This window comes from Hylaeus volcanicus, chromosome 1, assembly GCF_026283585.1.
Source record: "Hylaeus volcanicus isolate JK05 chromosome 1, UHH_iyHylVolc1.0_haploid, whole genome shotgun sequence".
Taxonomy (NCBI): Eukaryota; Metazoa; Arthropoda; class Insecta; order Hymenoptera; family Colletidae; genus Hylaeus; species Hylaeus volcanicus.
The window spans coordinates 24,425,443-24,450,300 of NC_071976.1; the positions used below are offsets into that span (position 1 = coordinate 24,425,443).

Consider the following 24,858-nt stretch of genomic DNA (forward strand, 5'->3'; position numbering starts at 1 on the left):
AATTTTCTTCAAAAAGTTTTATCACCGTAGTTTTGTTATTACATAATATTCGTAAATACATATTATAGAGATATTTGATTTTGAATCAGTGCATATGTTTTGCATACGCTTTGCATACAATCGCTACATTTTAATTCTTTTATTTACGACTTACAATCGTGCAACCTTGGGAAATTCAAATGCAGATATTCCAGAATTTGACTTGTGCTCATTAGCGATTAATTTCATTAGGAAGACCGGCCATGATCGTGTCAGGATTAGAGGTTCCTTTAATTATGACCCTTTGGTGCTTTCACGCATACCACACCGTTTGACGAAGTGAATTCTCGTCTGAAAACCCTGGCGACAATTCTACTCGTTTCGTGATGCTACTGCAAACTTCAATGGTAGTTATAGGGAAATTAAAATGTTATAATCGAGATTTATTTTAACACTTTGCCGGCCGCACTGTTTTTAAATATTTCTTCGCTTGGCGCCGGCACCACTAACTCTGTTATTTCGCTTGTCACCGGCTGTTGTCAGGCAATACTTTGCGAAGATCACCACTGTGGTGTCGCCGGACTTCATAGTGTTAATATATATTTTATATTTATTTTATTTTTATTTCTTTTTGTTTATTACTCCACTATAAAAGGTTGTTTATCCTTTATTTCCCACGCAAGATTTTTATCCAGGTACTGGTTTTGCCTGTTCCCGAGTGAAATTGGAATCGTTTGCAACACCACGAAACCATCCACAGAAAGAGAAGCAAACACGTATTGCAACCGAGTACGTACTTGCAGTTTCTGTCTGGGAAATACGTAACCCGCCTTGAACACAGCGCGTCCGTCTTCGGGAAATAACGACATCGTTTTATTATCAAGAAGAAAAGCGTTGTCAACACTCGCATACCGTTCCGATTTATCGGCGAGTCGAAGGAAAATTATGCAATGAAGCACGTGGATCTCAAAAGAATGTGCGTTCATATCGAGACCGTAGATTTCCAGGAATATTATATAATCAAAATGGAATAACCGCGAAGTAGAATGCGAAAAGTTCAAGAATGGAATTTAATACAAAGAATGTTAAAAATCATTGCAATATTGGACTTGAACTTCACGTTTCTGAACAACTACACCTTATGGAATTATGTTTAATATATTCTAGTTCAGGTTTCAGCAAATCTTCGTGGGACCAATAATACAATATATGTAATAAAATACAATAATAATAACAATACAAAGCTATAACGAAAACAAGACACATATTTACTTGTATATTCTTAGACATTTCTATTAGAAAGAATATAAATAAATTCATAGTGAGGTAGGTACTTACTTTTGGTGACCTAATTAATAGATACATTTATACGGTTTTACATACGGAGCACCTGAAGAGTCCACTTCGAATGCGAAGTTGTTCAAGTTTCCCTTTATTCCGTCCGCTCGTGAGTTTTTCCCACCCATTTGTTCATAAATATTCATTCGCCTTACATGCACTCCGAATTGCCTCGATACAAAATTGTGACCATGCTCACACAACACGCTTCTTTCGTTGTTCCGACCGTTTCCTGTTGAATCCCAAACTCACATTTACATGCAAACGAAAAATTCAGGAGTCTCTGAGCGCTATGCACGTGTCGCGCGAATCGATAACACTCGACCGCTCGGAGAAACATGCAAATGCGGGAACAACTCGGAAGTGAATAGTTCGGGTCGGCTGGGAGATTCGATTACTGCTATATTTCACGAAGTCCGCTTTGGCAAAAAACTTGGACCAGAAATGGAACGCGCTACGCGGCTGAGTGATTAATACTTCTTGCACCCTTATCGTGGACGCCGATACTGGCGTTTCGTCGCGATAGTGGAGAAAAAGCATCGATAAAAGTAAAAATTGAGAAAGTGATGGTTGTTGAAATATACATTGTGACTTCTTCTAGCTCTTAGAAAATAAATTGTTTTTGGTCCCTTATTTTTGTTGGAATAAACACAGAGACGATTCATTAAGATTTCATTAGATTGATTAACCCTTTCAGACCTGGCGTTCAGAATCGAGGACAAAAAATTGAAAAATTACCGACACTCTTATACCGGCATTTTCTATTTCGATAGAAAATGCCTAGCTAATTGCCTTTTAATTATCCACGGTTAACTGTGCGGCGGTGATTGTGTTAAATTCTCGCTTTATCAGCATACCGTTGGCCTTTCAAATCCTGAAAAGTTTCGGAGGAGCGAGTTAAGTATCAGAAACAAGGGAATCCTTTCAAGGACGCCTAGCGTTACGTAAACGGAAGTTTCAGGATTCTCTTTTACGGCGTTGACGTCGCATCAATGCTCCTGTTTCTCTCTAACACCCCTAACACCCATTGGGGAGGGGGGGGGGGGGCTAACAACCGATGCATTCGATTTACAAACAGGCACAACGTACCGTGTTATTGGACACGTTCCTATCTGTACCCATTATTCGTCACGCGTGCACGCGGTGTCCGCGCTGTAAATTATGCCAGCCTGTACAATGTCAGCCCAGATCCCTAAATCGAATCAAAATCTCACGTTCCCCCGATTGGCGGATCCCGTCTGTAAATATTTGTCCACGTCGGTGTCCCCCGGTGCAACAATCCGCGTCAGAATGATAGCTTTTGGGATTCTTGTCCTTACGAAAATTAATATTGTATCGTTTTGCTATTATTTTTAACGATGCAATGGTTGCGCCATCATACGGACACTTGATTGTGTAACTAAACGGTGTAACTTGTACTTTATCGATGATATTTTATATTGGGTCATCTGGGAAGCCCATGTAGATTTTTGATAGGCGGCACAGGGTTGAATATATCGGAATTGTTGAAAACAAATAATCTGTATGCATCCCTTAAAAGGTAGAAAGGTTATGGAACAAAATGGTACCTATGTAATTCAATAAATACATATCAAAATTCAAACGTGCCTTTGAGTTTTTCTTAAAAATCGTCACGAACTTTCTCGACAACATATTTGAGCATCCATGCATATAATTATAAATTTCCCCATATTTTCATTTAAATGCATGAATATCCGCATTCTAATCGTCACGAATGATATAATCCAATAAAATTCATTTCGAAAATATTCCACGTGCAAGCACACGGATCGCTCATCGTTATTCGCAGTCCTTTCTCATCTTTCTTTCATATAAAGCCATTCTCAGCACACAATAAGATTATTCTCTGGTTACCTTCCTCCTCCAGAGCTCAGATCCGAAGATTAAGATCGAGAATAACTTCTTATTCTCGATGCTACTCTTTTCTATTCGGTAAACGAACGTCAGACGAAATTTTCGTCGTTACTACGGTATGTCGGGGTAACAGAGATTTACTACCAGCACAATTAATTCCACTGCGAGACACAATTCACCGTAACACGAGCAGAAACGGCTAATGCGTTGTCATATTTTCGTTTCATTGCTGCCGTTTGATCCGAGGCAATTTCCGTTGAAAGCAGAACCCACTTGACAATGTCTGTACTGCGCCGGGGAAATCGCGCGCCCTTTTCTTAGCGGGCACTCTCAGTCCATTAGCCAATAGCTGACTTAATGCTCGATCATTCGATTACAGGGCGTCGAGACTTTTCCCGTCCCGTTTTCGTCGTAAAAGTTTCAAGTTCCGCCTGGCGATTAAGTTAAAATGCAATTTTCCCGTTCGAGCTTCCGGCGACCACCGCCCCCTCCCCTCTCTTGTACAGGTGTTCCCGCCGTTTACCGCCCCCCGCAGTCTTCATTTTTGCTCTAAGAGCTCTGATTCGACTATGAAAAAAAAAAAGAAAAAATGAAAGAAAGAAAGAAAGGAGGAAACGAGCAAGACCGGGAACTTTTGCCGCGAACGGTTAATTCGGGCCGATGTTACGCTTATTATTCTTTTATTCAACGAAACGAGGGCACGAGGGGACTGCGCTCCGCGGCTGCGAGTAGATGAGGACAATCAGGCCTCGTGACCGCGGCGAATGAAAATGTTGCGTCAGTGTCGGAGGAAGGAGCCGACTAGGCGAAAATTGCGTCGGTCGCTGTGGATACACAAATTCGATACTCTGCTAACGATTTCTTGTTGCTTTTTTCATTACTGGTCTGTCAATTATAAGAGGGGTTACCTGTCTTTTTTACTCTATTTCACTCTCTATTTCACTGTATTTCACTCTCTGTTTCACTGTATTTCACTCTATTTCAGTCTGTTTTACTATTTCACTGTGTGTACAAACCTTTTACAAACTGCTTATAATTAAGACTGAATTGGCATACTTCATTTACTTTTGTACATAGTGTACATCTTTTGAGGAATTGTTTATACAAAGAACACAGTCAGACTCATAAATATTCGTACCCTTTATATCTATTAAAGAAGTTTGTCTAAATTAAATAATCAGTTTGATGTTTTCAAGTAAATGTTTCATTAAAAAGATGTACATACATGGATAAAATTTACACTTGTAAATTGAAAAATTTATTTAAAGAAATGGGTAATAATAAGTTGTATTTATTATTAAGTTCTTATATTTGTGTGTATAAACTGAAACGAATGGTGAAGAATACAAAAAAGAGGTCCACCACTCCCACGCTGACAAACAAAATCCCAAGGCTTCTTTACTGTCGCGCATCGACGGTCCTCTGTGGGAGGTCTCGCCAAGGGAGCCCGATAACAATTCGAAAATAAAACTAACGCGGACAGAAATTCAAAGATGGAAGCCCACCCTCGGAGGAAAGATGAAATCGCCTCAAAAGACCGGAGACACAGGACCGAGATACGAATTTATGGCCGTGGCATTAATATAGACACTCGGTGTTGTCTCGGGCCGAAAATGTAATAGAGACGTAAGAAGTTTGGCCCGTTGAAAGGCGAAACGGACGGAAAAGAAACGGGCAGCCGCGATGAATGGCCGCGGAGGGGTGACTTTCTTATTCGGGCCAGTCACTTGAAATAAAATAATGAGCAGCTCTGGAGGAGAGAGAGAAAAAACGGGGAGAACGAAAGCTCCGCTGGGAGAATGATGAGTTTTCCAGTCGAGCCTCGCGCCTCGAGACGCGTTATTTTCTTATTGCCCGCAGACAACGAGCATTGTTGTTGTTTTCCCATCACGTGAAGAGGGTTGAGAGGGGGTTCATAGTTAAATACTTGCTAAAGAAATTTCGAGATTCCCCTGGAGGGATTGGTCGAACGCGACAGCAGCGAATAATGCGATACGCATAGATGGAAGAGGGTGGGATTCCTGTAATTATTTACACTCGTTGTCGTCGCGAAACAATGATTATTCAGCGCGTCTCGGGTCGTGTTAGCGAAGGTTTTCGATACGTAACGTTAATGAGAGCACGTAGACGGCTCCGGGGAAAATAAAAGAACGAAACGGCGAGACGTCAAATTGTAACCAGCGCTGCTCCGACTGACAAATAGCTGCCACGGAGTTCGTCGAATACACGAACACCCGCGCCCTGTAAACAATGTTCGACGAAATTTTGTGAACATCGGGAGAGGCAACGAGAGAAACGCGAGTCCATCGGAATTGCTCGGGATTTCAATTAGTTTCCGCGTTCAGTAGGCTCGTAGGCTCTATCGCTTTTCATTTCAATTTCCGATTCGGAGCCTGATAAAATAGGCTGATGGAACAGGTGGCAATCCTGGTAATGATATGAATATCAAATAGTCGCATCGCGAGCTGAAAAGCAACATCTGAAAGTGAAATACGTCTCCTCAAACGAAACGTGCCTTTGGACGTATAATTTACCTTTGTCTTTGACTACTGTCGGGGATATTTCAGTATTATAAGTCGACGGGGGCGGCGTTATTACATACATAGTTTCGCTGCTTCATGCTCCGATACAGGGTGTTCCAAAGTTAAGGGGGTGCGAAGGTTTTTTCTTTTAGGTGAAAGTAGACATTCTTTGAGGGCGATTAAATGGGCTGAGATTTATACCATTTGTGCTTTTGTGATACGAACAATATTTTTGAGGGTGAGACAGTAAGAAATGGCGACGAAATTAGTAACAGTAGGTTCTAAACCTAGATTCTAAAACCCATTTAACCATATAATTAAAAACCATAGTTTCTTATAATCGCTAGTTATCCCTTTATGGTAAAAACTAAGATATTTGCAGAAATTAATATACAGTCAGTCTCATAAATATTCGTACCCTCTATGTCTATTAATGAAGTTTGTCTAAATTAAATAGTAGTTTCGATTTTTTTAAATAAATGTTTCATTATAACTATGTACATGGATAAATTTTACACTTGCATATATATAATGAAAAATTGATTTGGAAACATCAAACCTGTCATTTAATTTAAACAAATTCCTTTGGTACACACGGAGCGTACGAACATGGGACTGGCTGTATTTACTTTCATAGAATTTTATTTCCAGCCAGCGAAGCGAACCACTTCTCGAAATTGACACGAAAATCCTCTTATACTAATAGCCAAGGACGACTCAAACCAAGAAAATTAATTTCCCATTCCACCCACGAAAATGAATCCTAAAATCCTCATTGTACACACAAATTAAGCACCCAACCCCCTGGAATAACATTCCATGTCACTCTGTGAGCCCCAACAAAAAGGTTGATATTCCACCGAATCATTTCCACTGATTAAAATCCAGCATTACTCGTTTCCAGATCTAGCAACGTCATTCGTTTCCTCTACGAGCGTTTCGAATGCTGTCGAAACGCAACTGTTCGCGCTGTCGTAGCTTATTAACCGCACCTGGCTGACACGTGTAACGGTTCCGCGTCCATTTTTTCCACCTGATCATCCGCATGCGTTTTCCATGGAAACAACCACCTCGCTTCGATGGGCGAAAGACCAGTGGTCGTGGTCCAAGTGGAAATTCAATATATCGAGTGCTTCGCTTCTGTTCAATCCCAGGCCCTTTCCCCTCACCTCCGCCCGCAGCTCTGCCGCCCCTTTTTTCCCCAGTCCACTTCGATCGGGATGAGTGCCCTGTGTACGATGTGTACAGTATCTACGCACCGGCATTGTGCAGAAGTCACGCTTCGCTTTATTGAAAAGCCGCCTTCTCTCTGGCGAATGGGCCATGCCACAACGGAAATTGCAGGTGAATTCTTTGTGAACAGTCGGGCCGTGAGTCTACGGCTCGGTATTCGGGCGAGAACTTTTTCAGAGACACGTGAAAGGATAAATAAATGGACCCAGAGGCGTGCACGTTGATTGAAACGGGCATGTATCGCGACCAGAAAACGCTCCAAATGCGACGAGGTGGCCGCGAACATTCCTGGAACAGGGAACCTGACAACCAAGGAAATTTCAAAGGAACGCGACGCGAAATTTGGTAGTGTAATGTAATCGCGTGGACGTGAAACTCTTTTTCCAAGAACAATCGCGCGAACATGTTCGTGGGGACGGGGGTGGATGGCCAGGAGTGGAAATTAGCTGTTTTCAATATTGATTCGCTGGACGAGCTTCTATGCGGGACACAAAATGTAAATAGAAATGAGAATAGACAGAAAGTTTTCGATAGAAAACTTTGGAAAGAAAGAAGATAGAACGAAGTGTTTCGATATTAAATTCGATTTTTAAGATTATGAAGGGAAATTAATTCTCGATGAAACAAGGGCGACCATGTTAAATTGCAGGAATCAAGCACAATACGAGTGGTAGATGAAAAGTTATGAAAGATAACTTTGAATAATGGCGCATGATATTTATAAAGGGAAAAGGAATTTAAACAATAAGCTGCCCTTTGAAAGAAGACGCCTTCATCAAGGCCCCTAGATAAAACGTACAGTATTTTCTCCTTTCGGTTCATTTTATATGCAAAACAGTTTTTAATTAATCGACGAAGTATGGTGCCTGAAGCGTCCAGCGTCGTATCGGACCAACGAATCATCCCTGTATCGAGAACGCTTAACGGAAATGCAATTTCAATTACAGTTTGCATATTTTACTAGTAATTACGGAAATAAACGAGATAGCAGCCCATGATGTACCTCAAGTGTAAGCTTACATGATAGCTTTTAATTAATTTTGTTTGTTCTATGGATCGTGAAACAGAAACTGTATGTATTGCTACGTGGTCATAAATTATTTAGAAACATTAAATGAAATTATAATTGGAAAAGGGGGGAACACAGAATTCCGAAGGATGAAGGTCTTATACGTTTGAAATACGATACATAATATATTCGAAATTGTATTTATAAATGATTCAATTAACAAAAATGAAAATTATTGTGAATTATTTATAAAACTGTAATTCTAAAGCAATTTAAATAATTTTCTATATGAATCAATGTCAATGTAGTTCCCAAATAAATTTTGCTTAGAAATGGCGGCGAAGCGGTGATATAATGGGTACAATCCATTCAGTTTGTAATGGTCTTCCACTAGTTATTATAACTTAGCTGTTGGTAGCTCATTCGCAAACCAAAACTGCGACGTCGCCTCATTACATTTACAGGAAAATTTCTCTCCGACATTCATCCGTTAGAAATATATCGCCTATACATTAATTTCGGTATAACCGTACCTTAAGAACAAAATTAAAATGATCTCGCTCGGTATTTATTGCTATACGCTTGGATATGACGTTATTCAATTTATTTAACTCGACTCGCGCTTTGAATTCACGTGTACACGCCGCGAAATGGAGGAATATGGGGAATATAAAGCAAAATCGATATCGTAATATCAAGTTCACTTTGAAATTATCAACAATTGCTGGAACTAAGTACACACGTTCAAAGTTGCCTTCGTGTGGTGGTGTTACACACATTCTAGATGGATTGAAACACATTTTCCTATCAAGAAATATTGAAAATCTGCAGAAAATTGACAGGGATATAAAATTTGATAATATATATTGTATACACTGCTGCAAACAATGTGTAGCTTGTAAATACAAATTAAAAGCAATGTCGATATTTTGCAAGACTGAAATACTAGACTCCTATCGTAGAATATATTAAAATATTTTTGCAATTTGTAACACGTATTCGCGAGTACGTGAGGCCATTGATCATGGTCCAAATTGACTCATTAAAACAATCGTGTTCGGATCATTACAATTGATAACATAAACGTAACATCCGTAAATATTTGACACCACAAAACGCAATCGGATGTTCGTTACGTGCACGTGGCATTAAATTTTGTCAAGTTTCAATAATTGGTCGATAATTCGGTGCTATTACGAGTGCAGCGAATCATGCGTTTAATTTACCAGCAAAACATTCAAATTACATATACCCACAAGTTGAGTGCTGTTCCAATCACTTTTTCATCGACTATTCGGTACGTCTAAATCGGAAATAGAACGCTATATTATATAATAAAAGGAATAATTCAATCCTAACCCTTTCATTCCATTTCAAATGCAATAAGGATTGATGTATTTAAATATTCTCACGACAATGTTTTCTTATGAATTACGAATTAATTTTTAACAATAAATAAACAAGGTAACAAGGTGTGTAGTACACAATGTGAAATGTGTCGTGAGAAGGATATGCCGTTCACATTTTTCATTTCGAACGTTTTAGCTTTTTGCGATACTCGGTATGCAACCCGCATGTAATAAATATTGAGAGAAAATACAGCATCGTTGGCAAACAGTATGAAACGAGTGTCATGCATTTGGTGGATTAGCTTATGAAAAATTTGGCCACCGTGGCGCCAGGAAGACGTCGATGACAGTGAATGACAAATTGAAATTGCAACCTGAAAGAGCGTGCATTCGGATGCGAATATTTATTCTCCTCCATGGGCTGCTTACGAATTCTATATCCATTCGTCCCTATGAATATTGCGAACACATTGCTAATCTATCTCGTATACAGCGATATATAAACGCCGCGTTCATAATAAACGAAGTAAAGAAACAACATAGAAATACAATTTTTAATTTCAAATGGCAAAAATACTACGTTCTCCTTCAAAACTAATGAAGAATGACACGTTGAAGAATTTCTATACTCGTCTATTTTATAAAATTACTTCAACTTTTAAGGTAATGCTTTTACGAACTTCAAATTAACGTGAAATCGGCGTGAAAGATCAATTGGAAACGTGTATTGACTTATTAGCTTCGACACAATTTTCCAATGAATGTACAACCGGCTGAAAATGATTTTCCGAAAAAAACCCTTTTCACGTGCCATCGAAACAAGTGGATGCAGGAATAAAAATCAGCGATATATAGGGTGCTTCGGGACGAGTGGCTGGGTAGAGGATGATTCCATTCATGAAAATAGATCCAAAATGTGGAATAAAATTTTTTCGTACGAATCTCGCCGTCCGACGAAATACGAGTCTTAAATAACCCGTCCGACGAAATACGAGTCTTAAATAACCCGTCCGACCATTATTTATTATTTCTACTTAGGATGGCGTTGGTTCACTGTAATTATGTGATATCATTTGGTTTATCTGATTGAAACTACTTGCAAGATAAGAAAAAATAATAAAAGGGCAAAGTGTTAGTATAATACTATACGTTAATGGTTGGAAACACCTGTACAAGTAAAAATAACGTTCTATGGTCGGACGACTATTCACAATCAATTTCCACACAAATGAGGGCTTGTATTAAAAAAATGTCTTCCATATTTTCGATTCATCCTCACACATAGACTCGCGCAATAATAGATTCTACACACTGAAACAATGTGTGTGTGTATCACAGGTAGAAGACGAGATCAATTCTCGAAGTAGTAGTGGCTCGTATTGGGTCAGACATGTCAGTCAGTCATTGTAAGGCCTGCAACTAAATGCAGAGAAAAGTTATTCGACTCTGTCAATACTCTATTCATTCATACTATTACATTCAAATCAAGACTAACCTTTCATTCGGCCTACAATACATACATTACAATTTACTTCATATAACCTCAGTACTAATAATGAAGCTTCACTGTTGCTTTCATAAATAACTTCAATTGCATTGTTTTCGAATATGAAAAGTTAATTCAAAACAAAATATTGTCACACGTGGAAGTTAATGAGTTTTATAAAATCCTCCATGTAAAAATGACATCGTAGTAATTAAATTTTGTTTATAAATTTGAGGCCCCGAGATATCGACATTCGAGTTTTCATATTTTGTTCACGAGTCGAGTAAAAATCAGTAAATATAAACACAGGCTGCCTATCAAGAGGAGAAATCGCGTTTTAGGGAATCGTTGTACAATTGAGCGACACAGGACAAAAGTGCTACCCCGAAACACGCCTCTCGCACAATCGCTTCGATGGTTCGCTGGAAAAATAAACCAGCCTATCGACCGGCTCCGCGAACGTTTGATACGAACAATCTAGATAAATCCTGTGCGGGATAAAAAATAGGAGAAGGGAACGGGTTGGCGCGCGACTAATCGTTTCGCCGTTTCGCCCTGCGTCCAATTAAAACGATTGCCTGATTCATTCCGCGCGCCTACTACTTTCGCGTTCACAAAAAATTCGAACGACGAGTCGCCATTGTCGCGGCCGGGTTGCACCTAAAAGGGGTCGCGTCGATGGGTAGGGGGAGGGGGGCGAGACTCGCTCTTAATTATTCGACGTGCTCGGGGCACTGCGTGCACTGGTCAGACAGAGTTTACGGGTCTTTGTCCGGTTTAGACAATCAAACGAACCCACTTGCCGCTGATTATTTTCGAGGCGACGCGGAAGCGCATTTAACAACGCTTTTACGATCGAACGACGCGTTGATTACCATCCAACCACCCCCATCCATTCCATTTGCATCAACGCCGCTCACACTTGGTCCGTCGATATATTCCCTGAACGTATTGACCGCCACCGTTTGCCTCTACCAATACTAATTTCTTTTAGGCTGGGAACTAGACGACTTCGATTTTTGGGGGTGGTTTTCACTCATTGGCAAATTCAGGTACATTTATTTGCGTACGAGAATCTTATGTTTATCAGTCGAGATTCATTTTAATGTGTATTAAATTAGAATACAAACTGGAGGATACACAAATTTTTAAATAAATCAAAAAGCTAGGAAAATAATTACAGTCAGTCCCATAGAAATGTCAAACCTATTATTTCATTTAGCCTTTCTTCAATAGGATACGAATATGTGTGGAACTGACATTGTACTGTGATTTTTTGTTATATCCTCTATTATCAAGTACTTACACATGAAACTTACATTTACGCTAAGTAAACAAACATTTCTTGAGGTTAATGTCATGGTAATCTCCAAACTCTGTTTTATGGGTGTGGTGGAATTAAATGTATACATCACGAGATATTTTCAGGATCTTAAACCACAATTTCACGTTCATGCGCCCCGACTACGAATATAATTCCATAGAAGAAATACCCTGACCGTTTCCTAAGGGGTATATTTAAAAATATCATGCTAAACGGAGTTTCGAGAATCTCGTGCTCGTGCAACTGGGAAATAATCGTCAGCGACACGTTTTAACGGCAGTTTCGGTGATCGACGGGGTTCATTAACGTAAATGAAAAGGGAATCTCGGCCAATGAGAGAACATTATCCGTAGCCCCCCGAAGCTCGGTTTTTGCACGCCTCGTCGAATCCGTGTTCCGCTGCAATTGCGTCGCTGATGACTTCGAGCATCGATTAGTTGACCTTATCAGTGGTTTTTCCCTGGTTTGGCTGCACTCTTTCAATACTCCTTCACCGACGATATGCATCGCGACGACGTTAACTAAGAAAAATGGCGCTGCTCCTGGAGGAGCTCGAGAAATCTCTTCGCGATGTGATAACACAGTTTTATTAAATTAATTTCGCTGTTCCTTGGAGTAGGAATATTGAACTTGTAAGATTAAGGAAGGAATGAGAAAATTGTTAGTCTACATTAAATAAATATTTGATGATCTTAAAAGTATAAGAACAATTATAAATCCAGGCTTTCCATTACTCTCAAAAGACAGAGTCAATAATTTTGTCATCCATTCTTTGGTCTATTATATAAATTACATACTGCAATACTAATTAATAACTATTCAAAATTTCAGAATCAAAGAAACTCCAAGAACTCAACTACTATTTTTCCCATTTTCCAAGCTCCAAAAACCGTGTCAATTCTATAAAAATGCAACGTTACGCAAAAGTCAAACCCCCGTATGAACTGTATCCACAAATATTCAGATACAACGATTTCTTTGGATCTCCGCGTAATTGTTTATGCGATACAAGCGTGCACGAAACTTACAGCGACGTTTAGTAAGCAGCCAGCGAGGAGCGTATACAACCACTCCACCACAGTTTCCAGAAACAGCCAGAGCCATGGAGCGAGAATAGTTTCGCATTTTTTTTCACCCCTGTTACGTGCCGTGCGAGTCCTGCGGTCCCATAAATCTCTCGTTTCGCGTCGACTCCGCAGCGCTCGGTGTAATCGTCCATTTCGTACTAGACTCTCGTCGAACGATGGTTCCTTTATCCGTTCTCTCGCGAAAGTATATCGAGTATAGCGTGCACAGATAGACGTTTCTTCCATTCGTGGTTTCGTTCGGTCCGTGATATATATGATCGTACCTTTTTTCCCCCAACGCCAGAATCGCGGTCAGTATGCGTCGGTGATAAAGCTGTTTACACGTCGAGAGGTATTTCATTTTCCTGTTCACCCCTTTCGACGGATAAAATATTCAGACATTAATTAACAGACTGTTTTCGTTTAATGTTCGTTTATTTCTTGTTTTAGAAATCTTACTAGAAGTCTATCGAATTATCATAAATAATGTCATTATTCTTTATTACATCCAATGTGTTTGAAATAAATAATTTCAAGCATTCCACGTTGTTTTATAAAATGAACACTTTTTATTCACCATAATTGAAATATTCTGTGACTCTTCCGAAATAAATCAAATAAAATAAGAAACTTTAGCGAACCTCAGGAACTTTCCAGAGTATACGATCAGAGTCACGTTCGATTATTCAGGCAGGCGTTTCAGGAGTCTATTATAAACAGTATCATCGCTACTTGGGAACATTCAATGTCTTAACCATCGTCGAAGGGCTTAAAGTTAGACAATTTAAGCTTGGAAGTTGACGGCAGAGCGAGGGCAGACATCCCCAAACGTTTCGTCAAAAATTTAATCTGCTTGTCCAGCGAGCGGTGAGGTCCGCGCAGAACACCGGGACTACATTAATTAGACCCACAATTACGGTAATGGGGGAATTCGTGCGTTGCAATTATCGTAGCGCCGCGAAGGCAGTTAATTAAGAGAAATTCAATTAAGCTCTTTCGGCGTGCACCGCGCTCTACAGTCGTAAAGGACAACTGAAGTCGCGTCGCACGCAGTGGGCCGATTTCCAAGTGGATAAAATTCGTTTCGTCCACCTCGAAACTCCGCCTCTTCGATTACCATTTCGTTCGTACTGGTACTAGCCTGTCCTCGAAAATTCTTTTCGTTATTTGCACGGCTAGCTTCGTTAGGCATTAATCAAACCATTCATTTGCCGTTTGTGTTACGGTTGGGTGTCTTGTATTAGACTGATGATGATGGAGAATGTTATATGCAAAACTTTGGTATTTTAAATATCTCTATAATAGTAATTATTTGTAATTTGACATATTGTTTTGCTGTATCAGTTCGAAAATATTCGGCGTGGTTAGTAATAAGACTCCTTGGCAGTAAGAATCATTAAGGAGTCTCATTTCTAACCACATAAATATTTTGTTCTGTCTACTCCTTCCTTGAAAAAATTAATATTCTACGTTTAAAAAATTCCCCCACAAGAAATCACCTCGACCAATATTTCCCATTTTCAAGACAATTACAGCGAGTGGCACCAGGCCGCTGGAGAAAAAAGTTAATATCAAACTTTAGTGATACACCATAACACGATATTTTCCAGACGAACCCTCAACAAGAACAACCCAATAGAATCCGGACATCCGACAACCAAAAATCCTGACAGAAATTCCTTTCGCGAGCGTTCGTTACGAGTGCTTAGAGCTGAAATACTTTCGTGCAATCCTCGAAACCACCGATGCTTTAGGTAATTGAAACTGTTTGTTTGCCGGCCACGTAACAACGCGTCGTGAGATAATTTGCAGGAACCAGTAACGAAGGATCCTGGATCCCCGTCGGGGTGCTTTCGAGACGGAAAATCGATATGTTCAGCCGAGTTATGGGATTGGCCGATGCTTAAACCACTCGTTCTATGGCTGAACGTTTAATTATCGAAGGATTTAGCCCCAAGACATTCGTTCGCCTCGGTCGATATAAACGCCGACGTGATGCGGGTACCGAGGAGACGGGCTAGCTTTAAAAGTGCAACGTTGCGCTGCCACTTCGAGGAAGCGAATTCGATCCCGTTCGATGATGAAACTTGGCAATTTGTCGCGGAACAAGTTACCAACAGGTACCGGTTTCTGTTTTCAATTATATGGAAGAGATCGATGGTCGATCGCGCGGTTGAAAAACAACCCTCGCCGTATCGAGTCGCGACGAGGCTATATGTTCGCCAGGTTTCGGACTGCAAAAACAATTTCTGTCGGTGACATTGACCAAACAAGGAACACATGTTAGCTTGTCAGGCATTTTTAAAGCTGATGACATCGGGGAGATCGAGAAAGGAACTATTAAAGGAGCAGTAACTACAATGTGCAAGGGACTTTAATTTAAGTTTCTATTCTTCATTTATGTTTCCCAACTAATATTTCTAATTACAATATTTTTTTTCCACCGATAACTTTGAAGTAACATTCCCACCTTAAGTATGAACCGCAACAAATAAAAAAGCCACGCGTACAATATTTTCTATTCATTCGCTTGCGTGCAAGGTTTCATTAAAATTCGACGCGCTTAAACGTGGTTTCTTGCAAGAATGCAAAGCATAAAGTTTAAAGAGGAAAAGCAGGATAGCACAGAGCAGCGACCCCCTCGGTTTAATGCATCACACAATTCATTAGTAACTCATCCTCGCCTAGGCAGTACGTCAGCTTCTCGTTTGAAGCAAATACGTTGTGGTTGTCCATTATAGTAGCCTCCTCGCACGTTGGTTGTCTCGACGGATGACCGCTATGGTGGCCACTAGTACACAGAGACACCCCCGTGGACGGCTATCAAAGTGGGCGTCGGTAGCGAACGAGGTAAGCGAATTTCTAATGAATTGAATACAAGGTCTACAGCGGGTAACGTATTCGGAACAGTGACACTTACCCTGGAGCTTAATAATAATCGTGCGGGGTTTGCATGCTTGTTTGAAACAAAAGCTGAAGTCGTTCGCGATCCTCCCAAGCGTGGAGTTTACCGTAACGCTTTCGACCTGATTATGTCGGTCTTTCTTGCCGATGCAGAATAATACGCGAAATTACATGCGAAGGATGTCGAATGTGGAAGTGAAAGAATCTTGGCACACGTTGAAGTAATTAGAATATGAGTATATATTGAAGAAACAAATCAATTTTAATTCAGACTATTTTCTGTTGCAACAGTGCATTTTTTGTGTAGATGTTAAAAGTTATAAAAATTATATAAGCGAAACATGTGAATTACAGTGTAATCTATGTATACGATTTTCAATATATAAATTGTATACTTTCTAAGGAGTATAAATAATGGCATAAGAATTTCAAAATAATAATGAAATATAATCGAGACTATTCTCTATAGCAGCAGTGCATTATTTGTGTGGATGTTAAAAGTTATAAGAATTATATGAGTGAAACATGTGAATGACAGTGTGTATATCTATGTATATGCTTTTTTATATACAAATTGTATATCTTCTAGAGAGTGTAAATAATGGCTTAATAATTTCAAAATAATAATAAAATGCGCCACAATTAGAGCTTGAGTTGCTTCGAATTCATTTATGTCTGCACTTCTAAAGAGCCATTCGAATCGTCTATATTTTATTCCAACCGGCTGATAGGTTAACCAAAGTGCGGGAAGCGTCGATCACTGTGCCGTTGTCGATTACTAGAACGTTTACCCTATGGCGAGCGACATGAAACAAACAGCCAAGCGTGGACAGCGGGCCGCGTCTCTTCCGCCGTCACGCCATTCATGGGAGTGGCCTCATGTACGGAGGTCGTTGAATTAAATACCGCGATGGAATACTAATTTCACTCATGCGCACCTTCAATTGTCGGAATTGGGCGAGGTTCTCACCGCGGACGATTGCGGCCCAGTGACACACTCGCGTTGCCATTCATACTTTTACTCTCTGGCTGTCGTTCAATTCAACAGGGGGTAAGTGTTAGGATCCTTCCCTTAGGCATTTAACTCTCAACAAGAGTCTTCAGATTTTCTGCTTTGTCAAACATTTCATCAAATATTCTAAGTAATTATTCATCCTTAAAGAAACTGAACCTATTTTCTAAAGCTTTCCTTAACACATCCCCTACGATTGAAGGCAAACTTTTAAATTGCAACTCGTTGCTCCACCTACCATAAATTTCATCTTTCTTGAGAAATTGCTCATAACATTCTGTGATCCACCAGGTAGCCTTTAATTACTGTAATTGATGTCTTACTTACTATAATGAAAGCCTTTCATTACTGGAATTAATTAATATCTCTTCGCATAAATCTACCACCCCGAGAAGCTAGTGTTTCCTATTTTTCAGAGGAACGAGCTCTTATCCTTGGAGCATTTCTAATAAAGAAATTGAAACAAACGATTTTGTGCTTTAAACGAAAAACTCGTTCGAAAATCACAGAACATAGAAAAATAATTTTCATCTATGAACCATCGATGATATTCGATGTACAATATTTGATACGCGGATGATTGTTTAGAATTCGCAACAGCTAAAGTTTGCCACGTTTCTGCAATAACGATCCAACCTTTTTCGCCGACCACGTACACGCAAATTTCAATTTAGACGAGAAGCTGCTCGACAAGGCGGCGACCAACGGGTTCGGCAAAATCAGCCGAAACTACCAAACACGGCGACAACGCGCGAAATTTATTGGCGACTATTCAGAATTTCGTTTGATCCGCACGGTACAGTGTTCTCGAAATTGTTGCGGTTCCCTTCGCGCTAGCTGCGAAATTGATAGTCAGTACCGTTCGATTCGAGCATCGACCAAGCGCTCCTCGATTCCCGCGATACACCCAGAACGGTAGATTGTCGCGGCTTTAATGACGAAACGTTTTCGTGTGACGGCGAACGCTGTTGTTACGCTATTCGTTCGAAACGTGTTTGGGGAAAGGACAATTCTCGGAAATGGCTATTTTCGGTACGGGTCGGGAGTAAAATAAAAATGTGTACAACACTAACACCCAGCATATAACTGAAAAGTTTTATACTGTAATTACTCAACGTAAATGCTTTCGTTTAATCTTTGAAACATAGATTTTATTATAGATTTAATCGCTATTCAAATTTTTCAGGTGGATCCTTGTTTTAAAATAGTTATTGCAATTACCATCTGATGATATGGAGAAAATCTTGGCCTACTACCGCCTTAAAATAAATTACTGGCTTTGGGATGTCCCCTCGAGAGGAGTCGACAGGTGCCAATAATTTATTGGTATTCTTAGAGTATTAAATAAAGTCGAGAGTGGAAACTGATGTTCGATAAACTGAAAACAGAACCTGATACTTTTAATACCTTAACGTCCGTCTCCATGTTATCGACAGGCGCGTTAAAGTAATTATGAGTAACTCTATCTGACAAACTTTGTAATTCGTGTACAGGACGATAGAAAGAAGCATTTAAGGCGCGTTCCGCTGCATTCACGGCTCGCTAAAAGGGACGACAAAATTTTAATAAGCGTGAGCTCAAAAACATTCCTTTTAGGCGCGGGGATGAGCTTATCGTTAACGATTACAATTTTCCTTAGTACCTGTTTATCTTCATGATGGCCTTTTACACCTCCGCATTCAAAGAACTGTTTACAGTATAAAAATAGATTTTTAGATCAACGAAACTCACTCGAATTTTTCAGCTAGGAAAAATTGATCTGGGGTCGTAGATAAAAAGATAACCTGGAGGCCTAGAAATGTGACAAACGTTATTATAGCTTGTAATCACGCGTGCAACCAGTATCGAAAACAATATTTGAGATTTGGAGATACCGATACTATTAATTTTAATAAATCAGTGTCATGTATTACGAAGGGGTTTATAAAAGAATCTTAAAAATTTTGTTTCTTAATAAAACGTACGTGGTATGCAATATACTCAATTCTTTTATTTTAAATAAAAGTTAATCAAACGTGGAGGATAATATTCAATTGTTTACTACGATACAGATGTGTATTGTATTATTAAAAAAGAATTTCGTTAATAAAACATATGTGATATGAAATATATCCATTTCATTTATCACAAATAAGAATAAATCAAACGTGGAGGATAATGTTCAATTGTTTGCCACGATACACATATTAACAAAGAATTTTTTTTATTAATAAAACGTAGGTGGTATGAAATATATCCAATTCATTTATCTCAAATAAAAGTAAATCAACCGTGGTGGATAATGTTCAATTATTTACCACGATACACAGGTGTATTGTAGTATTAAAAAAGAATTATATTTTTTAATAAAACACATTTGGTATGAATCATATCCAATATTTTAATTTCAAATGACAGTAAATTAAACATGGAAAATGATGTTCAATTGTCTGCTACAATTACGCAGGTGTATATTATTATTAAAAAAAAAGGAGCTCTTTAAAACGAAGTCTAGCATAAACCAGGACCGTCTCCTCTCGATCGTCACTCGGGTCGTCGCTTAAAACCCAGTGGCGACCGAGTGTCGCCCCCTCGAGTGCAAGGATCTAGAAAATCCCGATGATGCCTACGTTCCAGAATACTCTGGGCAGATCTCACGGTATATCCAAAGCGGGTTTGCGAACGGAAATGTGCGTGAGCGAACCAAGGGAGGCCTGGCAGTCTGGCAATTCCGCGAAAGCTACGAGGATGGAAGCAGCGGGACTCAGAAACGGCAGTTGTTTGAGTTCCAATTTGCGTTTAATAATTGCATTCGATTAATATTCATTGGAATGCAAAACGGTCCTGTAAAACGGTAAAGCCAGCTGTGGCGAGCGGTCTACGTATACTATATGTGCATCTGTGCGCCGAGAAACGCAGATACGCGGAAGTTCGCTCCTAAATCGCGGATTTTACCGTCCAGACTGAAGGTTTGCTCCAGAATGGATAATACAATTCATTTGGCAAATTTATCTCCTCTTTCTTAAGCGTGTACCACTATCGCGCAATTATACTTGCATAAACTCATTGTACGAATGGCTCGTTGATTAAATTACTGTAAGTCGTCGCTATTTGATTCATTTTCTATTAATTTCATTGTTTTTCGTTTATTCGATTTATTTTTGACGTGTTCAAATGTTAACTGTCTATGGGACCGTGTAACTTTCAGATTTCATTCTGATATATCTACATTGAATCAAATAATTTCAGTTTTTTCACAAGAGGACGTATACGTCTTAATTATAGAATGTCTCTAATAATCAATAACTATATTAACGACGGTTAGCTACACTATCAATCTGAATTTATCAAGGTAAATGTCTTGCAAATGTTTCTGTAGACAAAAATTCGTCACATAGAGAGTTAATATCCCTGTAGGTATGAATCTAAAATTTGTCTGTCTATTCCTTCTAATGACAAGATTACTTCTTGATGAAACATGATGCTCAGCTACTTTATTCGAAACGGAACGACATTCGCAAACACAGATCCTAGAATTCTTCTCATTATCGTGAAAGAAGTATATATTTGTTAAATATCCATCATTTTAAGATTGAATATTCCCAAAATCATAAATCCGAAATTTGTCCACTGAGATTTCCACGGCAATCAACAAGTACACGTCTATTCAAGCACGTACCTAGCTGCAGCTATGATCTTCGTTTCTAAAGCGCAGTTTTTGCCATCCAGTCTGGAGTCGTTGCTCCAGAATGGATAATACACCCTATCTCTTTCCGCTTCCGCTAGTTTTTACGCGACGACTAATGGATTTCGACCATCGGGGTATGCTTCACGTGATTTATTCATAGCGGCGCATCGGGGAGCCGCCAGGAAGACGTCGATTCCCAGTACAACGATCTCTGATTTCCTTTTGGCCATTAAAACGAGTCAAATGGGTTACACGGACAGTTTGGATTGTCGACGGTGTCGCGGCGGTGTATCGATGCGCGATTAATAGGTTTACGTCATCCATCATTCTCGTTGCGACCGAGTTTACTTAGAGGAATATAAATGCTTGCTGCTGACAGCTTTCTTTGGCACGTCGCATGCGAAAGTCGCCTAACAAAACACGTTGAAAGGTTATCTCTCCGATGCCTGGCTTTTTTGCTGTGATTTAGGGGCGAATCGCGAAGTAATCGATTAGGTAGCTCTGTGCTTCGACGTCTTTGTTGTTTCTTGTCGAGAATTAATCAGGTTTGTTTGTAACTGACACTCGCCACTTTGCAACATGAAATTTCGTCACAAAAACATTGTGTCGTTTAAAGAAGAAATTATTCCATTTTTATGTATATAATCATCGGTTAGTTAACATACGAATTAAAGAGTGAAAGGGTGAATCTGGATGGCTAATAGATGGTCCATAAAAAACACTTCAAGAATATCATACAATTTTCTCGGAAAACTGTACAGCGATTGTTTTATACAGTTTCGAATCAAGGAAATTGACAAATGTAGAGTTTTTGTTAACACGTTTGACCAATCGATTTTATGAAATGATTTGTCTGTGGGCATTTATGTTCTTTCATTGTTTTAGTAATAAACTCAATTATCCTTTATTCAGGAGGATCCTTCACCCAGCTCTCTTTAAAAAATAAGAGAAAAATACTATAATTAAGTACATACTTGACAACCTTATAGTTTCTAAAAAAAATTGATTAATTTGGTTTAATTAATTAATTGATTAATCTGGTGTCATAAAACTTTAACTGTGAGCTACTCTCACTTTAAATACTCTTTAAGCTGACAAACACGTTGGCTGCTGCACCCTTGTGCTTCATACGACTACATAATGTCACCTCACTCCAACTATGCTTGTAAATTTCAATAAAAGCTTCCATGGAAGCTACACTTTCGCGTAGTCATTGGATTTCAATACCACGCTATTTCTATTTCAATAGCACGTTGTAAAATTCGATACCGTAGTAATCGAAACATTACTGTCACCCACACGCTGCCTTCCAAAAACTTCGAGCACCCTTCGAAATCTATCGAAACGAAGCCTTTCCATAAAATATTATCATAGACACATATAAAATCCTCACAATTCTGAGATCGTTCAACGAATTCGCGACCTCGACGCGTGCAAAAGGGAAGTCTAATCCATCAACGTGTTTCCGGCTCTTCGAATCCTCGCGCGTTCGAGGCACCAGCGTGAAAAGAATACGGCGAAAAACATTCATCATACAGAGGATCACGTCACCACGAGACAGAGATCCTTCCGGACGAAGATCACAACACGCCGAACCCGTGAATCGCGGTTTCAAGATCGAGCGATTCTCTACCTTTCTGGATCACGTTGATCAGGAACCACTGACGTGCCGAGTCTCACGGATTAACCTAGTCTTCCCGTGCTTCGAGGATGTTCTTTCGTGAAAACTTGGTCCGGAACTCCTCCGGATGCCTCCCTCGAGGGCAGTAGGAACTGTCACCGAACCTTGGAGTATCTTTCACACGATTAACCACCAACGCGATACGGTCACCCGAACGAGACAGTCCCGAGTGGTATCCATGTATCCAAAACGCGATTCGCGAAAAAAAAAATACGACAACGACACGATCGTCGACGATTAGGTGGTTCGTCGGTCAGGTTGCGTGAAGCATGGAAACGCGACGCCCCGTACTATGCCAAACGGGAGCGGAAGGCAAACTGGACCGAGCGGCAGAGTCTGCCTTTGGCAGCTGCGTGTTCGGTCTGGTGCCGCTTTCGCCGGCAACGAGGACGGGTACGACGACGCCGACGCCGACGCCGACGCCGCTGGTAGCAACGATGGCGCGACGTAGGAACCGCTAGCCAGAGCTCTCTCTCGCCCCCTCGTCTCCTCCGATTCTGCACCAATATTCCCTCACGACCTGATCCTCTTTTCCTCTCGTTTCACACCGCTGTCCATCCTCGTTCCTCTCGATCGTTCTTTCCCACTTTCGGCCCTCTTCCGTCGTCGTTCCCGTTTTCCATCGCTGTCCCTCCCTCTGGCCTGTTCTCAGCCTCTCTCTCCCGCCTCTCGTCGACTCCCCACTACCATATCGATCCTACGGGAAAGGCCCTCTGGTGCGTTCCATTTGCTTCGGCCGAGTGCGGAGGCTACGAATCGGTCTCGCACGACACCGAACGATTTGTCGGTGAAAAGAGTCAACCTGTCGGCATCCCAATGCCCGTTTCAATGACTCCTCGTTCCCTGGTGACCATCGAGACGCTTCCAACCTCACCCCTGCCCTCGTAGGATCGACTGGAGAATTTTAATCGTCGCTCGTTTCAGCCTCGAGACGACGCGACGCGACACGCTCAGCCTCTTCGCTGGCGACGCGACGCACGCCGAGACGCGTGTTCGTCAGTAATACAAAATTAAAATACAAAATTTCATAGGTTTAATTCGTATTGTAACTTCGATTTAGGTAAAATTTCCTGATATGGACCTTGGAGATTTGGATACAGTCCTGCGCCAATATAGAGCAAAATTATTGGGTGTTGTTGCTATTAGACACGCGTAAACTCATTTAGGTCAAATCTGAAAATTCCGATTTAACCCTTCGAGTATCAAGGAGCGATATATCGCTGCTCGAAGCTGTAAGTGCTATAACTCGTTAAGAAATCAATTTTTCTTTACGAAAATAAAGTAACAGACAATGAATTATGTTTATTTACAAAGAAAGTTCGAGTTCAAGTTTTATAACTACTATTTCGCGGACGATTAGCTCGCTATTACTCGCAACTAAGGATTGTTCCGTTCCGTTGCGACGAGTCAAAGGACAGGAGGTGTCCCTCAGGGGGTGACACGAGAAAGAACACCCGCAGCAGCTTCGCGACACTCTTTTACAAGATTTCTTCTCGACGCGTGCTGCGCAAGAAACAGATCGTGATCACGACTTCGAGACACGCCGAAACAACACCGTAGCGATCAGAGGCGTCCTCTTGAAAATTGCTGCCAAGAGAGGTGCAAGAAAGGGCGGGATTACATTAATTCTGGGTGGGATCCAGTTTCAGCAGTCCTTAGCTCTCCCCGCTGGCCGCGAAACTGCTCCAGCGGATCGACGTCTGAATCTTAATCGAAGCTCGCTTCGGAACGTTCTCATCGCGACTCGCGGGGTCGTTCCCTCGCGATCGCCGCTGGAATATTGTCTCTCGGCTAGGTGTCGAAAGTTTTGCAGGGGGAAGCGCCACGAACGACGCAGGAATCCGGAAAGAAAGTTCTGGGCATCCCCGATACACGTATTTGCTTTCACGTGGCGTTCAACGCGCGGAGAGATCCGCGCCCTTCGGTCGAATCGTCGAGATGAGAAACGCAGTCGAAAGCAATTCGAATGAAAAATCTTTTTAAAGTACCATCCTTATGGAGGAACGAGGGCTGGCGGGTCGAGAGCGATCTTACCAGATCACGTACGCGATACGTATGCTGCGAGGGAACTCGCGCTGTGGGCATTGTTCAGTTTCACGAAATAAACAAAAATGAACGCGATACATAATTCTCGTTCATGTGCGTGTACCTGAAGGGCGAAGTTTTGTGTATTATATTTCTATTTGCTATTTCTGTTCTTACTGACTTACAGTTAGTCTCACAAATATTCATACCCTCTGTGTTCATTATATATGTATATATATATATATATATACACATGTGTTAAGTTGATCCATGTACAACATTTATAACGAAACATTTATTTGAAAACATCGAACCTATTATTTAATTTAGGCAAACTTCTTTAACAGACGTAGAAGGTACGGATATTTATGAGACAGACTGTAGATA

At 40.4% G+C, this 24,858-nt stretch overlaps 1 protein-coding gene across 5 annotated transcripts in view; it reads right to left on the bottom strand.

Moving 5' to 3' along the window:
- LOC128884216 (glutamate receptor ionotropic, kainate 2) overlaps nt 1–22,895 on the bottom strand; it is a 275,987-nt gene extending 253,092 nt beyond the window's left edge. For 4 of the 5 annotated variants that reach the window (XM_054137435.1, XM_054137474.1, XM_054137461.1 and 1 more), the window contains exon 1: nt 22,399–22,894. The gene's annotated coding sequence lies outside the window, so the exon portion shown is untranslated. Of the gene's footprint in view, nt 1–22,398 lie in introns of all 5 variants that reach the window. The other variant, XM_054137446.1, reaches the window with a different exon arrangement.
- Nucleotides 22,896–24,858: the final 1,963 nt, after the last annotated feature.